Here is a 22,432-nt window from a genome sequence, read left to right as displayed (position 1 = left end):
CCTATCTCACCCAACATCTTGATCATAGCTGTTGTGACCTCTTCTGAGCTTGCTGCTTTCCCTGACTTTATTCTCCTTAGTGCTTTCCTTCCTTATTTTAGGGTGGGGTCCTCTTCTTCTTTTGTCTTAGGTTGTGTCTGAGGCAGTACAACTTCTGTAGGGTTTTCTTCATTTAGAAGCTGCTGGAAGTACTGAGTCTTATCTGCCTTTGATGTCCTGTGGACTGATGAGCAGATTTTTGCTGGCACCCTTTGTTAAGGGTGTCTGATGAATATCTTCTTTATCTTCCTTTGCAATCTGGTAAATTTCTTTGTGTCCATCTACTGAGTCCCTTTCCAGAAGTTGGTAGAGTGCCTCTAATGCCTTGTTCATTGCTATTGTAACTGCTCTCTTAGCTCCTTGGTTAGCCAGCCAGTATTCTTTCTTAGCCCGGTCTGTCTTTATTTCCCATGTTTTACTACACTGCTTTTTTTATGATTCCCTGGACTTCTGCATTCTACCATCAGCTTTCCTTATGTACCTGATTTCTATACCAGCTCAGCTGCATATTTGTTGTATAGTACTCACACATGCTGTTTTGATGTGCTGTCATTCTTCTTCAATGCCACCTATTTCCTCTTCTTCCTGAGGTGCTATAGCCCTGACTGGTTGTTTCAAATCTTGTACTTCCTCTCCTGTCAACTTCCAGGTTTTCAGCCTAGTCTCTATTGACCTTAGAGGCTTCTTTTTCCACTGCTTACAGCTGATTATAGCAACCAGTTTGTATGCTGTGGGCCAACAGTTTCACCTGGGTTGACCCTGAAATCTCTGATTCAACCACAATGCCCTTTCCTTACTAGGAAGAAGTCTACCTGAGTTCCATGTTGTCCATTTCTGTATGTGATCTTGTGAATGACCTTGCTAAACCATATGTTGGCCATCATCAAGGCATTTCCCAGACACAAGTGTAGTAGTATGGCCTCTCCTTTATTCCTGTTGCCCCATTCATGCAGATGCAGACAGCCCTCATATCATGTTCTATCTATCCCAGCAAGTGCATTCAGGTCCCTCAATCTCAACACCAATTCATGTTGTCCTGCTTTATCTAGACACCAGCCAACCAATAGTTTATTGATCTAGGGCAGCTGGGCTTCATGGCAAGCATACACTGGCCAATAGTGGCACATAGATCTCTCCCACCATTAACATGGGCATAGGTCAAAGTGGTCCAGATCCTTAACCCAATTATCATGTGCTAATACCCATGCCCATTATTTTGGTGACATTAGTCAATGTGACCCAGTCACCTAGAGACAATTTTTTATGCTGAGTGGCTAGTCCTGACATGATATGTTGTAAAAGGAAAAAACTTCAAAGATCAACGCATGTTAGGTTCAAGCAAGGCACCCTTTATTACTTGCAGCAAGGAGACAAAGCATGTAGGATTTGCCTCGCTCTTCGATGATCAGTATGTTATTCTTATACAGTTCTCTTCATGTCACACAGAAAATGTTACTAGTCTGTTGCTGACGTAGTTGGACACAGCTTTCTGTATGTTTCACAGAAATTGTTACCAGACTTATTGCTGACATGGTTGGATTATTTGCTGTCTTGCAAAAATATTTTGAGAAAAACAACCTGGCCTTGGGCTTATTTTAGCCCACCTTAACTTTTCAATACTTCAATTGTACAGTTCTAATACATGTGTTACATTTTGTCTAGATTCAAGGCACATTTCTAGCTTTAGTACAAGTAATGCTGACTATGGTTTATACTTTCAAGCATCTATTGTTTTCTTTATCAAAGCCTCTAGCAGCTGCATATTTTCTCATGGTATAAGCAGAAATTAAATATCTCTTTGTTAAGTTTCATGACATTAGCAGAAATGAAATGTCTCTTGTTAAGTTTCTAATAGCTGTGCAGATTCATGCAGTGTGAACAGAATAAATGTATTAAGCCTTTTAAACCTGGAAGGCACTAAGCATCCATATTACTATTATATATTTTTCTAACATTTCCCCCCTTTTAATACTTTTATTCTACTTTCAAGATAAGCATAAACAGTTTTTCTTCCCCTAACCTCTTCCTGCTCAGGATTTGCAGTTAAGAGAGTCATTTAGTTTAAGCACATGAAACCATTTTCAGTTTTTTAGCAATTCTTCAAGTTCAGCATCTTGGTATAAGGTTTCTGAAACTGAAATGTCTATAAAATTTTTAATCAGTCTTTTTATGCAGGGGATGCAGCAGCACACACATACCACCAGTAGGATTATTCCTACATGGATGGCAATCAGAATGTTCATCAGGATGCTGTCCCAACCCCCAAATAATTTCTGGAAAAAGTCAGTCAATGGATTTGGTCCTGGTTTGGTCCTGGCTGACACCTGCTGAATCACCTCAAGATGGTTGTCTATCTCGTGTTTGTGGTCAGGAATATACAAACAGCACTCCTCCTGGATTAAAGCACACATACCTCCTCTTGCCGCTAGGGTGAAGTCAAGAGCCATGCGATTTTGAAGCACCACTGTTCTCATGGCAGTCAGTTCATCAGTCAACAATTCTAGGGCAGAAAAAGATGAATTGCTCATTATTTCAAGAAGCTTAGACAATTTTTCTCAGTTCCCAGATTGATTTTGTTGCTCCATATGCTGGCAGTACACCTGCCCACGATATAACAGTATCACTCAAGTCCATGTGTGACAGTCCATTGCCCACAGCATGATGTTTTTTCCAGCGCGCATTGATTTGCCCCACTGGATTGACAGGCTTCTTGATTTCTCGAACATTCCGAATTTTCCCTTGAGGTAAAACTGCTGTGTGTCGTATGGTCAGAACCAGGTACCCCAAAAAACAACTGCCGGACCAATTCTCAAGTAGCCATTTATATGCTTTTCTACTGCATATAAAGTAACAATCTTCTACTTTAGTAGTAACTTTACTATACCCTGACTCTGCATGAAACATTTTTTGTCAATTATGGACAGTTGCTTATAGAGGTCAGCATTATGTTTTACTTCACCAATTGTCCTATGCATCAGTTCAACAAATGAATCGTAGGTCATGTTGCAATAGGATCTGATGTTATCAGGTTTAGTGTAGCATCTATAGGGAACAGTCACATTGCAATTGCTCCAACCCAGCTTGACTGTATCATTCTTATAAAAACACACAGTTCCCTTCTGTCGAACAGACAAGTGCAATGCTACTTTATCTTGTGATGTGACATCTGATGTATCATGAATTAGTTTTTCCCAGGTCTTGTTGGCTCCTAGGGGAACTGAAGTTAACAGTAATCCCCCATATGCTGTTGGTAAAGCTGTGCAAATCCAGCAATTCAAAACATTGAAGGTTTCAGCATACACATATTTGATTACCTGGTAAGTGATAAAGTTTGGGTGCCACTCTGCACACTTGTTCAGTTCAATTTGTGTGGCTGAGAAAAGGAATGGCCACAACAAAAAGATTATTGTCACTAGTACAGCCAACCGGATGGTTATGCAATATTTTTGTGGAAATGGTTGTTCTGCATTTCTGTTTTCTCCAGCTCTTCCAAGTAGGTGTATTTGGATCTTACTGGATTCCATCATTTTTACTTTGGACACGTGCTCTTACTCTCTGCCCTAATAGGAACTTCAGCACCGATGGTTTCTTCACTGGGGTTGAGACGGATCAGTCCTATTGATCTGACCCCCCTTTGTAGCCAGACTTTGTGTTGAGGGCCCCGATGGAGAGGTAAGATTTTTGTCCAACTCAAAGTTCTTAACCAGCTTGCAGTGCATCAGGTGTATCCACGAAGCTTGTTCTGCTATCTTGACTGCAGTGGGTGTCGAAAGAAGCACCTGGTAGGGACCTTCCCAGGTTGGCAAAGCCCAATTTTTTTGCTTGATAATTTTGATCCACACCCAGACTCCTGGCGTCACTGCCACATCTGATGTTTCGGTTTGTTTTCTATCTGAAACAGAATTTGACTGCAACAGATGTTTAGAACTCAACAACTTTTTCATATATTCAGCTAGTGTAAAATCAGCTTCCTGGTCTGATGACATGAGAAGTTTCCACTGGGGTGTATAATAAGCCCTTCCGAATAGTTTTTCAAAAGGAGTCAATCCTTTTGCTGTAGGGACAGTTCTAATGCACAACAGTGCCAGGGGTAAACAGTACAACCAAGTTTTTCCTGTCTCAGCTATTAATTTTCTCAATTTGTTTTTTAGTATACCATTATGTCTTTCAACTAGCTCTGCAGATTGCAGGTGGTATGCACAATGATTTTTTAAAGAAATACCAAAATGCTTACTCAACTGCTGTATGGTTTGATTTACAAAGTGTGCACCATTGTCGCTGTAGATTCTTTCCTGAATACCAAACCTAGGAATGATTTCCTTGACAAGTACTTTTGCCACCGTAACTGCATCTGGATTTTTGGTTGGAAAGGCTTCCACCCATCTGGAAAACATATCTACAATGACAAGACAATACTTCTTATTTTTACATTTGTTCAATTCTATGAAATCCATACAAATAGTGTGAAACGGATATGGTGGTGTGGGGAAACTCCCTTGTTTGGGCTTTATCGCCCCCTGTGCATGATGTTTGTTACAAATTTGACACACCAAACAAAATTTTTTAGAGTAGTTTGTAAATCCGTACGTTGTGAACACCTGGTTCACCAGCTGTACCATCCCCCCTGTTGAGACATGGCACTGCCCATGGCTCAACAATGCTGCATAGCGGAACAAATTAGGGGGTAGTATCGGTTTTCCCTCTCTAGAGATGTACAGCCCCTTTTCAAGGATTGCTCCTCGTTTTATCCATCGCTGTTTTTCAGCTTGCGTAGTGAGTGTCTGCATTGTTTTTAACATATCTAGATCTAAAGTTTCAGAGGGTTGTAATTCCTCATTTAAAAGAAATACTTCTGTGGCTACTTGTTTTGCAGCTGTATCAGCTCTCGCATTACCTTTTGAAATTCTATTTTATTGCTTGGTGTGAGCTGTGCATTTACAAATGGCTATTTTCTGAGGTAACTGAATAGATTCTAAAAGATCTAAAATAAACTGAGCATGATTTATAGGTTTGCCAGTAGATGTTATCATTCCCCGGTTTTTCCACTGTTGCACAAAAACATGTACAGTAGAAAAAGCGTACTGGCTATCAGTAAAAATGTTTACATATTTACCCTTTGCTAAGGTACATGCCCGTATCAGGGCAATCAATTCTGCTGCCTGTGCAGATAAATTGTGTGGTAAAGGTTTTGCGTCTATAATCCCAGTATCAGAGTCTACTGCATATCCTACTAGGTTCAGTCCTGCAGCACCCCTTTTGCACGAGCCATCCACGTAGTATGTCACCTCGGCATCATCCAAGGGGACATCCTTGAGATCTTTTCTAGGTAGTGTCTTTTGCTCAATTACCTTCAGGCAGCAGTATGATGTGCCGTCTGCAGGGGTCAGGAGCAGAGTAGAAGGATTTAAAGTTGTGCATCGTTCAATCGTCATATGAGGTTGGCTCAATAATATAGTCATACAGGAAAGATGCCTAGCAGGGGAAAGATATGCCACCTTTTCTTGTAGTAAAATAATCGTGACTGCATGAGGTACTCTCAAAGTGAGATGGTGGAACAAGACTACTGAGGTTGAAGCCTGTACTGCCATTGCAGCTGCAAGTACTGCTTGTACACAGTGGGGTAAGGACTGTGCCACTGGGTCTAGTTGTGATGAGTAGTAAGCAATGGGGCATTGCTTACCCCCATGCTGTTGTGTTAACACTGATGTCATGTAACCCTGCTTGCAATCTACAGTTTGGAAAAAACGTTTATGGTAGTTTGGCAATCCCAGAACTAATGAGGATGCTATTAGCTGCTTTAGTTTACAGAAGGCAGATTCTGCCTCTGGTGTCCACTGTAACAAATCCTGTGCTGCCATAGGCTTCTTATATATACGGTCAGTCAGAGGTGCAGATTCCAAGGCATAGTTTGGAATCCAACTCTGGCAAAAATTAGTTGTACCCAAGAAGGACATAATTTCCTTCTTGGTAGTGGGTTTTGGTGCTTGCAAAATTGCTATTTTTCTGTCCTCATCTAATGTTCTACCTTCCTTGGATATTACATATCCTAAGTATTTGACCTGTTTTTTCCAAAGCTGTAGTTTATTTTTATTTACCTTATGCCCCTCAGCGGCTAAAAATCATAGAAGTGCTATGGTATCTTCTCTACAATCCTGCTGGGTGGGGGCCGCCAGCAAGATGTCATCAACATAAAGTAAAATCTGACTGCCTCTCGGTGGGGTGAATCCCGCCAAGGTGCTTGCCATTTCTTGTGAGAATATCATTGGACTTTCACAATACCCCTGTGGTAGTTGCGTATATGTATACCTTTTCCCCTGAAATGTAAATGCAAACCAATACTGGCTATCAGGGTGTATCGGTATCGAAAAGAACGCGTTGCTGATGTCTACCACAGAAAAAAATTTTGTTGAGGTTTTAAATCATTCAACAGGGTGTGTGGGTCTGGCACCGTGGGTGCCCTTGGTATTACTGCTTCATTTACGGCTTGTAAATCCTGGACCATACGCCATTCTCCATTGGCCTTTTTAACTGGAAATAAGGGTGTGTTACATGGTGAATCGGGAGATTCTACTAGTATCCCTCCTTTAAGTAAGGCTGCTATAATAGGCTTTATCCCTGCCACTGCATCTTTTCTTAAGGGATACTGTCTTTTTTGTGGTCTGAATGCTGATTTTGGAGTGATAGTAACTGGTCCTGCTGTACGAATGAGTCCTACATCTGATTTCCCTGTTGACCAGAAAGTCTCTGGTATGTCTCGTAAGGCATTCTCTTCCTTCTTTAATAGGAGTGTCAATCAGCTGTCCTCGCTAGATTGCAAGTGCACAGCTGGGTTGGTCTGAGTTATCCAATTCAACTTTTGTACTTGTATTCATCGTTCTGACAGTTCTAGTTCTGTCTGTTTCTCCCATCTCGTGACTTTTTCTCCTAGGTCTGCCCATTCTATATTTCTGTTTTTGGTTAAGCTAACATGTGGTAATCAATTAGATTTATAAAGTGCAAAGAACTCCTGGGGCAATGAACAGCTGGCTACACTGTTCCCTTCTGTGTCCCAGTACAGGTTATGCAATATCAATCTGTTTGCATGATTCTTAAATAACTCTTGCTCATATTCCTTATCAGGTCCTGGTATGTTGCAATAATACAGGGTACAGTGCAACAGGTGTTGCTTATCAATGTCAAGGGAGGGGAACTTGCTGATGGCTAGGTTCATTAACTCTTTGGTCACAGTCCCTGGACCAGTCGTAACCAAGTCCTGGCTGTACCAATAAAACATTTCACCCTCCGATTGCACTACAAAGGTGTTAATTTGTCGTTGTGCTTCCATACCCTGCATGGTTGGGACTACTGCTATACTAAATAGCTGCATGAGATCTCTGCCCAAGAGGTTTACTGGGCATTTTGTAAAAACTACAATTTTGCTTCTTTGTGTCAATCCTGAAACTGGATTAGTTATTGCAATGTTACGGGAGAGAGGCTCCCGATACAGCTGTCCATTAGCTGCTTTGATCAGTATGTAATCAGGTGACTCTGTGTTTTCTGGCAGTTTGGAGGGGGTATCAGAGTTCGTGATCCCCCTGAGTAACACAAAAATTTGACCTCCCTCCCTTCTACCAAGAGGGTAACTTCTGGTTTTGTGTCTGCTAAATAGAGCTCCAAGCGCAATAAAGCTAGGTCTAATATTTAATTTTCTTTATTGTCACTAACTTCCTGCACTTCCTCTACTCCCTCTATCACATTCTCATTTGTCCTTTCTTTGCTAGCCCCTTCTAGTGATTCTTGACTACCATATAGTCAGTCCTCACCCTCCTTGACTTCCGTTGTTGCCTTCTTGTTTTTCTTGCAATCCCTTGCCAAATGTCCCTTTTTACCACATTTAAAACATTCTCCCCTTTTTTTCCGCCCTTCAAAGTCCTCTGATCGCTGATCAGATTGTTTGTTTCCCTGCGCATTTTTCTTGCCCTTTTTCCCAGACTGTACTACATAAACTTCTGCTCCATCTTCTACAGAAAATACTTGAACTTTCTTTTTCTTTTTGCTACTAAAATGCCTTTCGGCATACCTAGCATATTCAAGTAATGATTGTAGCCTGCTTGTATGATGGTCTACCATGTGTTTTGTAATAAAACTGCTTATAGGCGTGCTACTGCCTTTTAAAAATGCATTCTTTAACTGCTGTTCATATGGGGAATCTTGTGTTTGATCTTCAGGAACCTGCATTCCACGGTGGTTATTAAAACATTCTAACAATCTGGCATAATACCGATCAATTGTTTCACCTTCTTGTTGGATGCATTGATTAATGCAAGTCCAGTCTGCCCTAGCTTTCCATTTTTCAGAGATGCGGTCTGTAAGACCTTTTAGTCTGGTGTCTAATTCTGCATTGCTATGTGGGAGGGGTCTTTGTGCAGTGTCATGGGGATTCCAATTCCCACTAATCATGTACCAATCTGGCCCTAGAATTTGTCTAACTACTTTTTTCTATTTCTTCTCCATTTAGGTTATAACTCAACCTCATTCCTTGTAAATCTTCTGAGAATTTTCTGAAATTAATCTTTGGATGGGGAATTCCCTCAGTGGCTTTCTGGATATCTTCCGGAGTCCAAGGTCTATACACTAAGACAGTTGGGTCCTGATTGTCTTGACCCGCCTGAGGATTGGGTACTTCTATAAGTGGGCATATTTCTTCTTCTTCACCTATAGATCATGAATTCTTAACTATTTGCCATAACTCGATACCTTCTTCTGAATTACCTGCCCTTGTTCAAGACCTGGTCCAGATGGGATCTCTAATTTTAGTCAATTTTAATTTCACAATATCTCTATCTTCAGTGATCGCAGGATATAGTGGGGGTGGACTAATCTGTTCACTTGCTTCATATTCTGGTAAGGGAGGTGGAGATGCTGATGCTATTACTAAATTATTATCCTCCCTATCTAAAAACATTGCTTTTGAATCTTTGTTTTTTTGTTCCCTACGGTTTACTTCCTCCAGCCACCTGTGTGCCTGAGGAATTCCTAATCGTCGTTGCTTTTTTACCCAACCCTTGGAATCATTTTTCAGCTGTTTGATAAGTTTGATAAGCGAGGATTTTTCTAATTTTCCTTCGAATTCATATTTATTAACCCATTTTGAATAATATCTAATATTGTCAGCGTGCTGTGACTGCATATATTTTGCGTCTTCCATTAATGGCGGGTTTTGGGGTCTTTTTGTGCAATTATTACCCATTTTGTTTTACCCTTTGATCGTTACGTAACATGGTACCATGGATTTTGTTATAGTCTCTTCAGAATGACTGCCTACTTATTCTGTTTCTCCTGATCTATGACTAGACAGTAATCTTTTTTGTCCCTGACTTGCAAAAATGCAATCTGACAAAAACAATACACATCTAGTCCCTGATCTAAAACAGAAAACAGAAAAAAGTAGATTCAACTTACCTGAGCCTACATGATTGATCACCGATTCGCAGAGACCCATCTTTCAGTCACAGATCAGAAAGTGGCTGGCCTCTTTTGAATGACAATTCAGTCGGAGGACTTTCCATAAAAGAAGACCCGATTTGGTTTCTTCCCCGTATGGTTTCAACCACCTAGCCGTCTGATCCGAGGTGAAGAGAGGGCTCTGGCTCAAAGGACCAATCTGTAAAAGGAAAAAACTTCAAAGACCAATGCACATTAGGTTCAAGCAAGGCACCCTTTATTACTTGCAGCAAGGAGACAAAGCATGTAGGCACAGGATTTGTCTGGCTCTTCGATGATCAGTATGTTAGTCTTATACAGTTGTCTTCATGTCACACAGAAAATGTTACTATTCTATTGCTGACGTAGTTGGACAAAGCTTTCTGTATGTTTTACAGAAATTGTTACCAGACTTATTGCTGACATGGTTGGATTATTTACTGTCTTGCAAAAACATTTTGAGAAAAACAACCTGGCCTTGGGCTTATTTTAGCTCACCTTAACTTTTCAATTCTTCAGTTGTACAGTTCTAATACATGTGTTACATTTTGTCTAGATTCAAGGTACATGTCTAGCTTTAGTACAAGTAATGCTGTCTATGGTTTATACTTTCAAGCATCTATTGTTTTCTTTATCAAAGCCTCTAGCAGCTGCATATTTTCTCATGGTATAAGCAGAAATGAAATATCTCTTTGTTAAGTTTCATGACATTAGCAGAAATGAAATGTCTCTTGTTAAGTTTCTAATAGCTGTGCAGATTCATGCAGTGTGAACAGAATAAATGTATTAACCCTTTTAAACCTCGAATGCACTAAGCATGCATATTACTATTATATATTTTTCTAACATATGTAGTCTGTGATCCATGTTCTCCTGTCTAGAGGAAACTGCACACCACAGTTAATGCCTAAAACAGTTGGTCTATTCAACTATTCCCCAAAAAGGCAGCATCTAGACTCTGTGATGCTGCCCACAACTTTGTTCTTGGTGAGTTTGACATGGAAACACTAGGGACTCATAATCATGAGATTCATATCAAGGAGATCACTATGATAAAAATTTGAGAATTAGTGATATTTGTTTAATATGACTGCATGATGATGGTAATTAGTAATGAAGTTAGTATGAGGGTGTTAGTATTATGCTGACAGGCACATTTCATTGGGAATTTAAATTATAAATGTGATAATATTTAGACTAAGAAAGGGCTTTGGTAGTTGTGACATTACAAGTACAGGGCCATTTGCTTGAGAGGTACTTCTTCAAAGAGAGTTTAAGTTGTAGATAAGATGAAATATTTCTGATATCTGTTGGGATCACATTCCACAGTTTAGCACCATATACAGAGTACTGACAGTCACCATTATGATTTTTGAATGAGTACTAGGTTTTGGTTTAGTGAATGCAGTTTTCTTGGTGAGGGAACCAGTTTCATAACTCACTGGTGATATGGCCTCTGTCTGGGCTGCTAGGATGCAGTGCACACTATTAATTTGAGAAAAAGCTAGTAGGTTAGATTGCTGCAGACAGTTAAGGGAGTGTAGCGCCACACAATTATGTGTTCTATTATTGTGGTTAGTTGCAAACATTGCAGTTTCATTAAAACTCTGTTCCAGTTTAGCCAGCTGAGAGAACAGTAGGTTAGTGAAAATTGATGAGGCACACAGGTGACTAGAGATTAGATAGGTCAGATATTATGTGCATATTCTACTATAAATGGTTTCTCTTTATAAAAAACTCATAGTTTATTGTTAGTTTTTTGAACTGCATGTTAGATGTGCTGATGGACTCTTAATTTTTAGTCTCTTGTTGTTGTTATTCCCTGTAATTTTGCATTGTGTACTAAATCCATTCTGGCATTACTGATAGTATTATTAAATTTGATTGCTGGGCTGAAGGTGAAAATATAGGTAGAAAGCATGGGTTGAACTTTAGTTTTATTTGCATTTTGGAGCAGTTTGAATTGTTCCAGCCAGTTTTCAGTTTTTGCAAATTAATGCTCCATGTCATCTTGGAGCTGCTTCATTGAAGAGTCAAACATAAAGTATTTCCTTAATTTTCCTCACAAACTTCAAAGATATGCATAGTGGATCACTATAGCTTGCATAAGGGCAGTGAAGTGTCCAGGAGTAGCAAGTTGGAAACATTACTGTGATCATTATTTTTTCACTTTCCTCACACTCAGACATCAGATGCATATACAGTTGGTTACCTTTTGAGGACAGTAAGAAAGTATGCTGTTTATATATTCTAACAGCAACAGGATGAAATATGTTTTGTTCTATCAGAGGAGTGTACAGACAGTTGTCATTTGTACATGGAGATGAGGAGGCATTTTGTATACAAACATGACAGAGGTAATTTGAAACATATCTCTGTGGCCATTTGCACCATATTTTACATCCCAATGTAACACCAGAAGAGGGTACACAGAAACTGGCTACCTTATTATTTTTTAAGAGAGGCTAAGGCAGCAGGTACTATTGTTGATGTATCCTTGGAAGCATTTATCTTCTCAGTTTATTCAGAACTGCTATATTGCCATCTTTGCAGCTTTGAGCATTAAACCTTTGATATACCTTGTTTCTTCCTTGAAATAAAAAAAGTAGATTGAATTTGTTTCCTTTCTCATGATTTTTGTTAAGGCCTTCAATGGATCAAAATTTTGGAATAAAGCTCTAAAATGCACCTCAGAGCATCAATAACTCCATGGCTTCTGGGAACCTAGTAGGCCCCAGATACCACAGCTTAATAAAGTTATTTTCTCTCTAGTCTCTACAGCATGATTTTTGTCACTTAGGTTGTGTTAAAAGGAAAAGGCAAGGCTGAAAGAAAAACACTGAGTTTCTTTCCTTAATCATGTTTTCCTTAATCATGTTTTTTGTTTAGGGCATCATTGGATGAAAAGGCTAATTAAAATACTCTAAAATACACCTCAGAACATCTATAATCTCCATGGCTTCTAGAGGCAGACCTCTGATTTAATGCAGTTATCTCCTTCATTGTTAATATAGTGAAAGTCTTGTCTAGTTTGGATGTATTGAGTGAAGCAATGCACAAAATTTGAAGAGTAAGGTAAACTGTAAAAAAAAGATGAAAAATGATCTGTTTAGTGTGGGTAGGCCAAGGTGGGGGAGGAAGGGGCATTGGGTGATGTGTGTGTGTGGAGGGAGCAATCCTCCCCTTCATATCAGCACATTGCTATAACAGATATGCTGGAAAACCTCAAACCAATCATATCCTGACTGCTCTGTTTATTTAATACAGTTCCTAGAAAACTATACAGGCAAAATATGGTTTCCAATAGTAACAAATATGCAGTTCTGCTTTCCCAGTTGTCAAAGCAGTTCTCCAAGTTTGTATCTCTATGCAAGCAACTCAGAAGCTTAGCACAGTATTAGAAATCCTGCTGCTTCAACATACCTCCATGCACAAAAAATATATATATTAATGTAGCACATATTATTGATAACCTTTATTGGTATCACCCAGTTACTATCTCTTTTGCTATGGCTATTAGGATGGAAATACCTAATTGGTACATTATAGTGAGATATGTGCATTATTATTATGCCATTTTTTTTTTTTTTGCATTTTAAACCAAAACTTATTTTAAACCAAAACTTAGAACTTTGTCACTGTGGTAACAAGCTAATAATCTGAAGCTAGTAGCAAAACATGAACTAGAAAACAATAAAGGAACAATAGCCACCATCAATACATTACATGGCATTGTAAATCACCAGCTTACCCTTTGTGAATCCCATGGCTTTAGTCTGTAGTTTGTAAGACAAGGCCATATTCTGGGCTCATTACTAAAGTCTCCTGGGACTAATTAGTTAAGTCACAGGGAATGCTGGGAAGGATATGTCATTTGGTTTAATGTCCTGGGTGCATTGTGTAATAGAAGATATGTATTCCTTATGCAAATTGTGTAAGCAAGCTCCCTTGGGTACTGTTTATTTAGCAGAACTGGAGAGTATGACTGGTAATCATTGGAAGCAGATGTTTTGCATGTAATGTAATGGATAGAAAACACTAAAGGCTTTGGTCTTCTTAATACATCATGACAACCTTGGAAAGTGATATCCTTATTTGTAGAAGGGCTGATCCCTCAGGAAATAACTGGGAAATGTACACCAAAATCAGTAATACTTCACCTTTTAAATGAGGTGGGTATAGTTTGTCTTATGTATAACCACATAATGGGTGATGATTACAGGTCTCTCCTGGAGGCTAGTAAGATATGGGATTATTCCAAACCTATATTTAGCTCTCAGTACAGCAGTACTGCACAGATTGTTTTTCTGAAAGAGTTGTTTAAAGTGTATTGTTACATTTCTCATGCATCTGCATTTACATTTAATTTTATATCTGGGTATATTCCTGATGTAAAAGCTGTGAGTATTTTGAAAAACACTGATTATGATTTTTTTGATGTTTTAGTTTTACTATAGAGTAATTTTTTTCCTTATGACTACAACAAACCAATGTCAACTTAGGTATTAAGACTGATTTACATACACCAGCAAAGCATTCTGGGCAATGAAGAAACACCATACTTTTTAGGGGAACAGTTACTAACTTATTTACTTACATTATGGATTCACTAATAAATCATATTATCCTCTGAGCTGAGTCAATAAGCACACTGTAATGCCTTTGTGACCCATTATTCAATACAATAGAAAGCATTAAAGTTGCCACAGTATGAACACATATAACCATATCATCAAAATAGCCATTAACCATTAAACATTAAGCCAGTTGACATGACCAAGCCTGTTCTGGCTAACCTTTACAGGACTGGGTACATGACACAAGCTACCTTGGACCTGCTGGTAAAGCCCTTTAAGTCTTGCCTCCCTACCCAAACACCTCTTAACATGGCCACCAGTTAAACCAAACCTAACCTGCTTGGTGAGTCAAGGCCACTGAGCAGCAACAGAGGGGAAAACAAGGAGGGAGCAGTAAGGCAACCACCAAGCCGACATGCCTCCATGCCATTCCATCCTTAGCTGTATCAAGCCTATGATATCCAAGTTCCTTAAAAAGTGGCCTAGGGTTACGTCTTAAAAAAATCCTCCATGGTCAGAGAGATTTCTAAATTAAATAAATCAAAACCTAAATTATTCATGTTTACTTTGTCACTGGTATAAAAAACAGTGTGTAACTTGTCAAGATCTTCTTGGTGGATGACCTGAAATCCAATCTGATAGGCTGCACGTCTTACTCTGTGATTTATGAAGTGTCTAGACATCTTGACCTCCTAGCTTCTTCACAGTGGATTCTTGGCACAATCGATGACCAAAACAAAACTAATTCTGGATATAGAATGTGCAGCCTGTGCATACTGGATAGGATTCTGGCTAGCAGGATTTTTTTTTTGGAGCCCTCATCAAGTCATTTCTTTCAAGATGGATTACCAGAACCTTGGGCAATCTTTCATTTGCTATAAGGTGATGCTAAATCTCCCAAAACTGGAACCATAAAAGACCTGAAAAACCAACTTGATGAACTAACCATTTGGTATGATCTCATGAACCAGTGCCTGGCCAGGAGGACCAAAGCTTGTATTGCATCTCTCTTGATGAAGGAATGTCCTAATATCCAGATAACCTCTTTCCCTGAAACATAAATTAAGGGGTTATTGCCTGATATATTTCAAGAAGGCATCAGACACCCACATTCCTATTTTTTGCATGACCTTAACCGAATGACCCTCCATGGCTAAGCCAGAAGTGCTGCCTATTCTAAATGAGTGGGATGAATACCCCTGAGGATGTATGCCTTACCCCTTGATGGTTTCCATAAGAAATAGTTGATCTAAGCCAACCTAACTGGCTTCCCACCCTCCCAAGTGAAAAACAGGCTTGACCTATCATCCCTGGGGGTGATCTTGTGTAGTAGTCTGACTCAGTGAACTGGGCAAATGGCCAACTCCTCAACTTATCTAAACACACTTGCTGCCCTTTAGCAGCTTGGTTCATTTTGGATTTTCTAACCAATAACAAAATAAACTCACTGTGAGTCATGAGATCCTGCCAGTAAAGGAAGTTTAATAATTGGAGTTTAATAATTCACTAAAGTGAAAGACACCCAAATGTAATGAAGTGAAGAAGACAGCCAGGCTAGAAAAGGTATGATAATTAGTAACTGCACTATATAAACACCAAACAATGATGACAAAGAGGTGCTTCTCTATTGTTTCCCTGGATTCATTTGAAGCCTCTCAATTATTCTCCCAGACAAGGCCCAAGAAGTGTACTAACCAGCCTAAAGCCACTAAATGAACCAGTGTTGAACAAATCTCCTAGTGAGCATCTGAAAACCAGGAAGTGAAGGACCAAAGAAAATCCAAAGACTCTGAGGCAATGGGGTAAGTACCTAGAAAATCCCTTGAAAGTCTGGATTGATGATGAATAAACCTTCCTGGTATTTCTGTCCTATGAACTTGCCATCAAAAATGCAGCTACTCTTCTGCAATTAACCAGACTTCCAGAAGAATTGCAGTTCCCTTTGGCTCTGCATGCTTGGCCATACATTGAAATCTGGTGAACTGAAAACAGAAAAGGCAAAAACCTGGTAAACTGAAAACAGGAAAGGCTATCAGCTATAAAATTGTGTCAGCCAGGCACATGCACACTAGAAAAAGTCAAATTAATTTCTAAACGCAATAAAACTGGAAGCCGAATTACAGAGTGTACTCATTTGGACTTGGAATATCATTTGTTGAGGCATAGACAACAGCAGCATTGTCTGAATGAAATGAAACTCTGCCTTTGTGTAATTTGTTCTTTCACACTAAAGTGGCTACCCATATAGTGAAGATCTCCAGGAAAGTAATATCCCTCCTCCTATCTTCTGACTGGGACTCCTGCAGTTTTTCTGAGAACTAGCTGCTTTGGAAGTAACCTCCCATACCAAGCCCTCCTGCCACATCTGTAAAACGATTAAGGTTGCTGGAGGAAAACAAAGGCATCTACCAGAAAGACGTGCCACTGAATTGTTTTAAGAACATGAACCAGAGATGGAGGTCTTCTTTAACCCTCATGGTCAGACGAACCCTGTAATACTTGAGTTTCTTTCCTTTCAGCAATTCAGAAATGGACCAGAAGAAAGTCCTGTCTGGTGAAACTGCACTACAGGCAAAATTCAATAGCCCATGAAGCTGCGTGATGTTCCCAGTCCAAGTTTTATTTACTCCCAGAAATTTTCAAATTAAAAGCCTAACCTGCTGTAATTTGCTTGGCAGAAGTTTAAAAGAGATAAACTCCAAAAGGTCAACACCTTCCTGAGCCCTTCTGACTTGTCATTGGTTAACAGTACTCCTAAGATACCGCAAACATCTTTGAAGACCATCATACCCTGACTGTCCCTTCCTGTCTTTCACCTACTATCAAAAAAATCGTCCAGGTAATGGATCTCTGACTGATGGGGTGCCCTGCACTGCCAACACCAAAGCAAAGCTGTGCTGAACAGTTCAAGGACAGCACAGGCCACCAAGCATCCCATTGGCATGGCAGTGTTGGAAAAGAACTTTCTATCAAACTGAAATCCCAAACATGGCCAGTCATCCTGCCTAATGGAAAGAAGCTATAATGCCAACTGGATGTGCAATTTAAAAAAGCCAGGGGTTGGAATAGCACAAGATGGCCTCCATCACCTGATCCAGAGAAAAGTAACATACCTTATCCTGGTCTTTGTCGATGAAATCATTGACTGAGGTACCTGCATGGTGTGAGAGGTGGTGAATCAGCCTGCACTCACCTACCTGTTGCTTAGGAACTAGATCAATGGGAAAAATTTTAAAAGTGGGACAAGGAGGCAATGACAAGGGGCCAGTTACCCTGCTGGCTACCCATTCTTTTTCAATTTTGAAATGTTCATATGTCTTTGTGCCACTTAATGGATGAAAGGTTTCTAACTGATTTCATATCTAATGGAATCAAAGAACCAATCTTGAAACCTTTGCTGAAACCTTCCAGAATGACTGCAGCAGCTCCTCAGTCTGGATAATCGGAAAACAACTAGGTCAACTTATCTAGACTGATTGATGAGTGGGAGGGATGAGGTCTGGTCAAAGCCCCTTCCAGCAGTGACTCTGTTTCCGCAAATTAAATTATGTGCCTCTGGGAGAGTTCTTCCTTGTCCCCCAGGGATTTCCTCAAGGTGAGGTTAGGTAATGCCAGACCTACACCTGTTCCATGATCCCCCAGCACCTAGACACATGGTGACCTTTCCCATGGCTGGAGCACAAGTGAGAGAACTTACAAGACAGCCAAAGGCACTTCTCGTGGTTAAAACCCCAGCAGAACTTAGCCTCCCCATTGCTTCTACTAAATCCGCCCATCTCAAGGGTACTCATGTTGTCCAACATGGCATTAAGCCAGATGTCAGGGTCCCTTAGTTCTCATCTGTGGGATGTGTCTATGATCACTTCCATGAAGACCACAAAGCCTAACAACCATGTATCCCAGTTTTTAACTGTCACCCTAGCCTTTTTCCCAACGGCTGCCAGAGCTGCCATCAAATCATTGTTAGTAGAATTGTCAGCATCGTTAATGCACCCTATTCCTTCTATATCTGCCAGGTGAAATATCTCCATGAATTCCCCTTGGAGAAACTTTTCTCTAACTCTGGCAGGGACATAGACCATGATGTGAGACCCCGAAGGGGGGGTGGAAACTGAAATCAATGTAGCCACGAGCAATAAAATCTGAGTAACACTAATATCTGGATCAGATGCCACAACACCCTTAGAAAAATTGAGTCTTGGAACCACTCTGTATATTGCATAAAAGTGGAAATGAAACCTACCCCAACTCGGCCCCTCCTTTCTCCCTGGGAAAGAAAACTGAGGTGGCACCAAATTTTCTTTCCAACACTAGATCAAACAATCTAACCCGATATTCATCTGGCAAAAATTTTATAAACTCTTCCAGATATTTCTTGGAAGATGGGCCTCTGCATTTCAACTCTGCACCTGGTGCTCCCCTGTGTCATTACCTTCAATTTCTAATGAGGCTTCTGCCAGTGTTGTTGGATTAACCTTTGGGCCTAAGGCATTTCTTTTTGTTTTTCTTTTTGACCTCTTTTAAAGAGTGGGCCCATCCACAAACTCTTCATTAGGAATTAACACTGCTCTCTTTCTGTAGCTGTGCCCTTGTTCCATCATCTGCACTGCCTCCAAGTCAGAAATCAACCCTTGGGCCTCCTGAGATAGGCATAGCCATCTGTCCTTAAAAATATGAACTGGAGAGGGACTTACAAAATAGAAAAGATAGGACCATACTTAATTTCAACCAGGTGAGGAAAAAAATCTACACCCTTTATGAAACCAAACTTGCTGTGAAACATCAGAAAAGCATGGCTAAAAGATGGTGAACTGCCTGACTTCCAAAGAGATGGCAAAATCCTATGTAGGACAGGATGCCCTCTGCTGCTGAGGAGTTCTAGAATGCCACCACTTACTGCACTGAACACCTTAATTAACATTCATACATGCCCTTAATAAACACAACAGGGCCCTATCAGTAAATAAAACAAAAAGAAAGAAAAAAAAAAAACACCAGACAGGACAACTGAGTATATATACAGACTAAAATGTAGTTCCTTGTTGAATAGGACAGCCTGGATTATGCATGTATCTTCCTGGAACCAGAATGTAGTAACATAACAAAATACAATCAGAATTGCTGTCTGTCTACACTCAGCAGATGGTGCCAAAATCCCCTGTAGCTGGATGTCATGCTGTTGCGGAGTTCCAGAATAGTGGCACTTTATAACCCAGGACATCTATATTAACCCCCCTAGGCCTGCCACCTTTCGAATGCATAAATTGAAACACTTTTCTGTAGAAATGTGAAACTCTCCAAGACTAAACACATCTACGGCCAGTGCAGAGGATAGAAATCCCACCCCTTTTCCAAAATAAAACCCTCTCTTGTAGCATTAAAGTTGCTTATAGTATTTCATATAACATTTTGCCATTTTGGATATGAATAACTGATTTATGCAACTACCAAAGAAACCTAGAAAGCATTTCTTGTTCTAAAATCTCAGGATACATATCATTCTTTAGTCATTCACAGAGGATACCATCGGCCCAAGAGAGAGACTGTCAATTAGAAAAATGGAAAGGTGGTAACCTTACACTGCATACATGTCTGGTAACCTCAGCTTAAACCGTGATAAAGTAATGTAACATATAATAGAAAGAAAGCAATTCCCACTTTAATTACCATCCAAACTTATTAAATACAATACAGCACAATTTCTCTAAACATCAGCCTTACAAGAAGTCAGAGGGCAGAGCCAGACTGAAACAAATGTTGGGGGGGGGTCCACGAAAAGGAGGACAGATTACAGGCAGGGTTCACATCAGATAACTGAAGACGCATTTTGCCGAATATGTCTTGGCTGAACTTGAAATGTCGAAAAGGCAAAATGATGAAGAGGCATATAAGCAAATTCTTTCCCTGGGAAAGAAGTCACTTGGCCGCTTTGTCACTTTGCCATTTTCGGCACTGTAGTGCGATGTTTGAGTTGGTATATTTAAGTAAGGTGGTTAGCCCCCACCCCCACACTTTATGCAATGTTTTAATGTCTTTTTTTTTTTTTTTTTTTTTTTTTTTTTTGGGGAACAGCAATTTTTTTCCTGGGAAAAAAATTGCTGTTCTGGTTGTTCGATGTCTTGTGAAATTGAACTTTAGAGTTCGATATAACAGCATTCAATCATTTGATCATTCATTGTTATAATATAGACCTGACAGTCACAATTCTACACCCTACTCCCATTCGAAACCCCCCAGGCAAACATCAGGGGCACATCAAAATTTCAACCCAGTAACTTGCAAGACTGACAGAATAAGAGTATGCCAGTAATATGCATTGCTTAAGTAACAGAGAACTAGGGGCAGCTCGTGCTATAGGACTGCATCCCCCCCAGCTGCAGAAAGAAGAAAAACAAAGTAAAGCAATCAATCGTGAGTCTGGGACTCCACGCATGTGTGCTTGGAGTTCCTGGAACTCAGAGAACTCCAGACTTCTGTGTCAGCATCCAGATAGGGGGAAAGGAATCTCTGCCCTGCAGATGCCTAGAAGTCTATGCAGTGACAACCCCATAGAACGGAAGAACTCCAGACTGCATTGTCTACAGGCTGGACTCGTAGAGAACCCAGCCAGGAGGACAGTTAGCTTGCTCAGGACAGGACTGAGGATATGGTGTAGCTGCAGATGGACTCAGGAATAGGTACTTGTGTGTGTGTGTGTGTGTGTGTGTGTGTGTGTGTGTGTGTGTGTGTGTGTGTGTGTGTGTGTGTGTGTGTCTGTGTGTGTGTAGAGAATACCACAGTATTGAACCTTGTAGCTGGGGCTGAGGTGGCAAGAGCCTGAATTCCCTACCCACAACCATTTGTAAAAAATTTGCAGATTTTTGCCTCATATTTGTTTTGTTCCTCATAAGATCTGCAGTTTCTGTATTTTTATTTCTTTGCACAGTCAGTAGTGCAGTGGTAGCATTGTTGCCTGACAGCTACAGGTTCTCTGGTTTGATTCTTGGCTGAGGTGCCTTCTGTGTGGAGTCTGTATGTCCTCCCTGTGTTTGTGTGGGTGTGCTCTGGTGTCCTCCTATCTTACAAAGACATGTGTCTGGAGTGTTTCTCCCTGGGACTCTGCTGAAAATTGGCTTTTGTTCCAAGTCAGACTTTCCTGGGTAACAAATGTTAAATAAATAAAAATGACAGGTATTTGAATTTCAGAATTCATATTCTTCAGAAAGTACGTGGTAACAGAAAACATTTTATTCTAGCAATTTTCTAAGTTTATAAGATGGATATGTGAAATTTGTCCCTATTTTTGGGACTGTATTCCCCATTATTGGCTTTGTCCAGGTTTTTTTGTGCTAAGGTTGAGAGCTATGGTGAGAAATGAATTCACTGAATAAGTTTGGGGGCTGTATTCCCCCATTACTGGCTTTGTCCAGGTGTTTTTTGCTAAGAGGTTGAGAGCTATGGTGATAACTGAATTCACTGAATATGTCTGAGGTCTGTATTTCCCCATTATTGGCTTTGATCAGGTGTTTGGTGCTAAGAGGTTGACAGCTATGGTGAGAACTGAATTCACTAAATTGTAGCCATTTAAGTTTCAGTCTTCCTCTCTTTCACAAAACAGCTGATTTAGCATAGTGGTATGTTGATCTTACTGTTTTGCACAGGGTCCTGGGTTCAACACTTGGCAATGAAATGCATGGTGGTAACACAGCATTTTATTCTAGCAACTTTCCAACATTATACAAGCAATGTTTAAAATGTGTCCCTGGTTTTTGGGCTTTTGCCCCCCCCCCCAATAAAGTTTGGCTTTTTCCAGATTTCTTGTGCTGCAAAGTTCAGAGATATAGCTGAGCGTCAAGTAGATTTTACAAGGAGCTGAGAGCTGCAGGGGAATAAAAGTTTAGTGCTGCATATGCTGAGTCTGCTTGCATTGTTAATAGCACAACAGGTAGTTGCTTTTGATGCAGAAGGCTGTGTGTTCTACTCCGACAGTAGGTAGATGCATTGCTGATACTATACTGTGTTGTAATGGGGTGGATAACTATGAACCTATTATCAGTTTGCCATCCATTCCCTATTGCAATATTAATAGCTTATCATTTTTTTAATGTAACATAGGCAATGTATTCCTCAAGGGCAACATGTACTTTATTTGTAGATGAAACAATGGAATATAAAGTTGTTTGCTAGCATCAACCTCTTCATTAGTTGCAGATCTCTTTAATGTGGAATTATTTAGATGACTTTTACTTCTTCAGAAATTTTGCATATTTACTGATATTGGTGGACTGTAGAAGTTTGAGTAGACTTTTATGATGGAAATGTTCTGAATTAGACAGTTTTGTCATTGGTGCATGCATTTTGTTTCATTGTTTACT

This window comes from Protopterus annectens, chromosome 2.part2, assembly GCF_019279795.1.
Source record: "Protopterus annectens isolate FY-2018-M chromosome 2.part2, PAN1.0, whole genome shotgun sequence".
Classification (NCBI taxonomy): Eukaryota; Metazoa; Chordata; order Ceratodontiformes; family Protopteridae; genus Protopterus; species Protopterus annectens.
Note: the sequence above shows the minus strand (reverse complement) of the source record.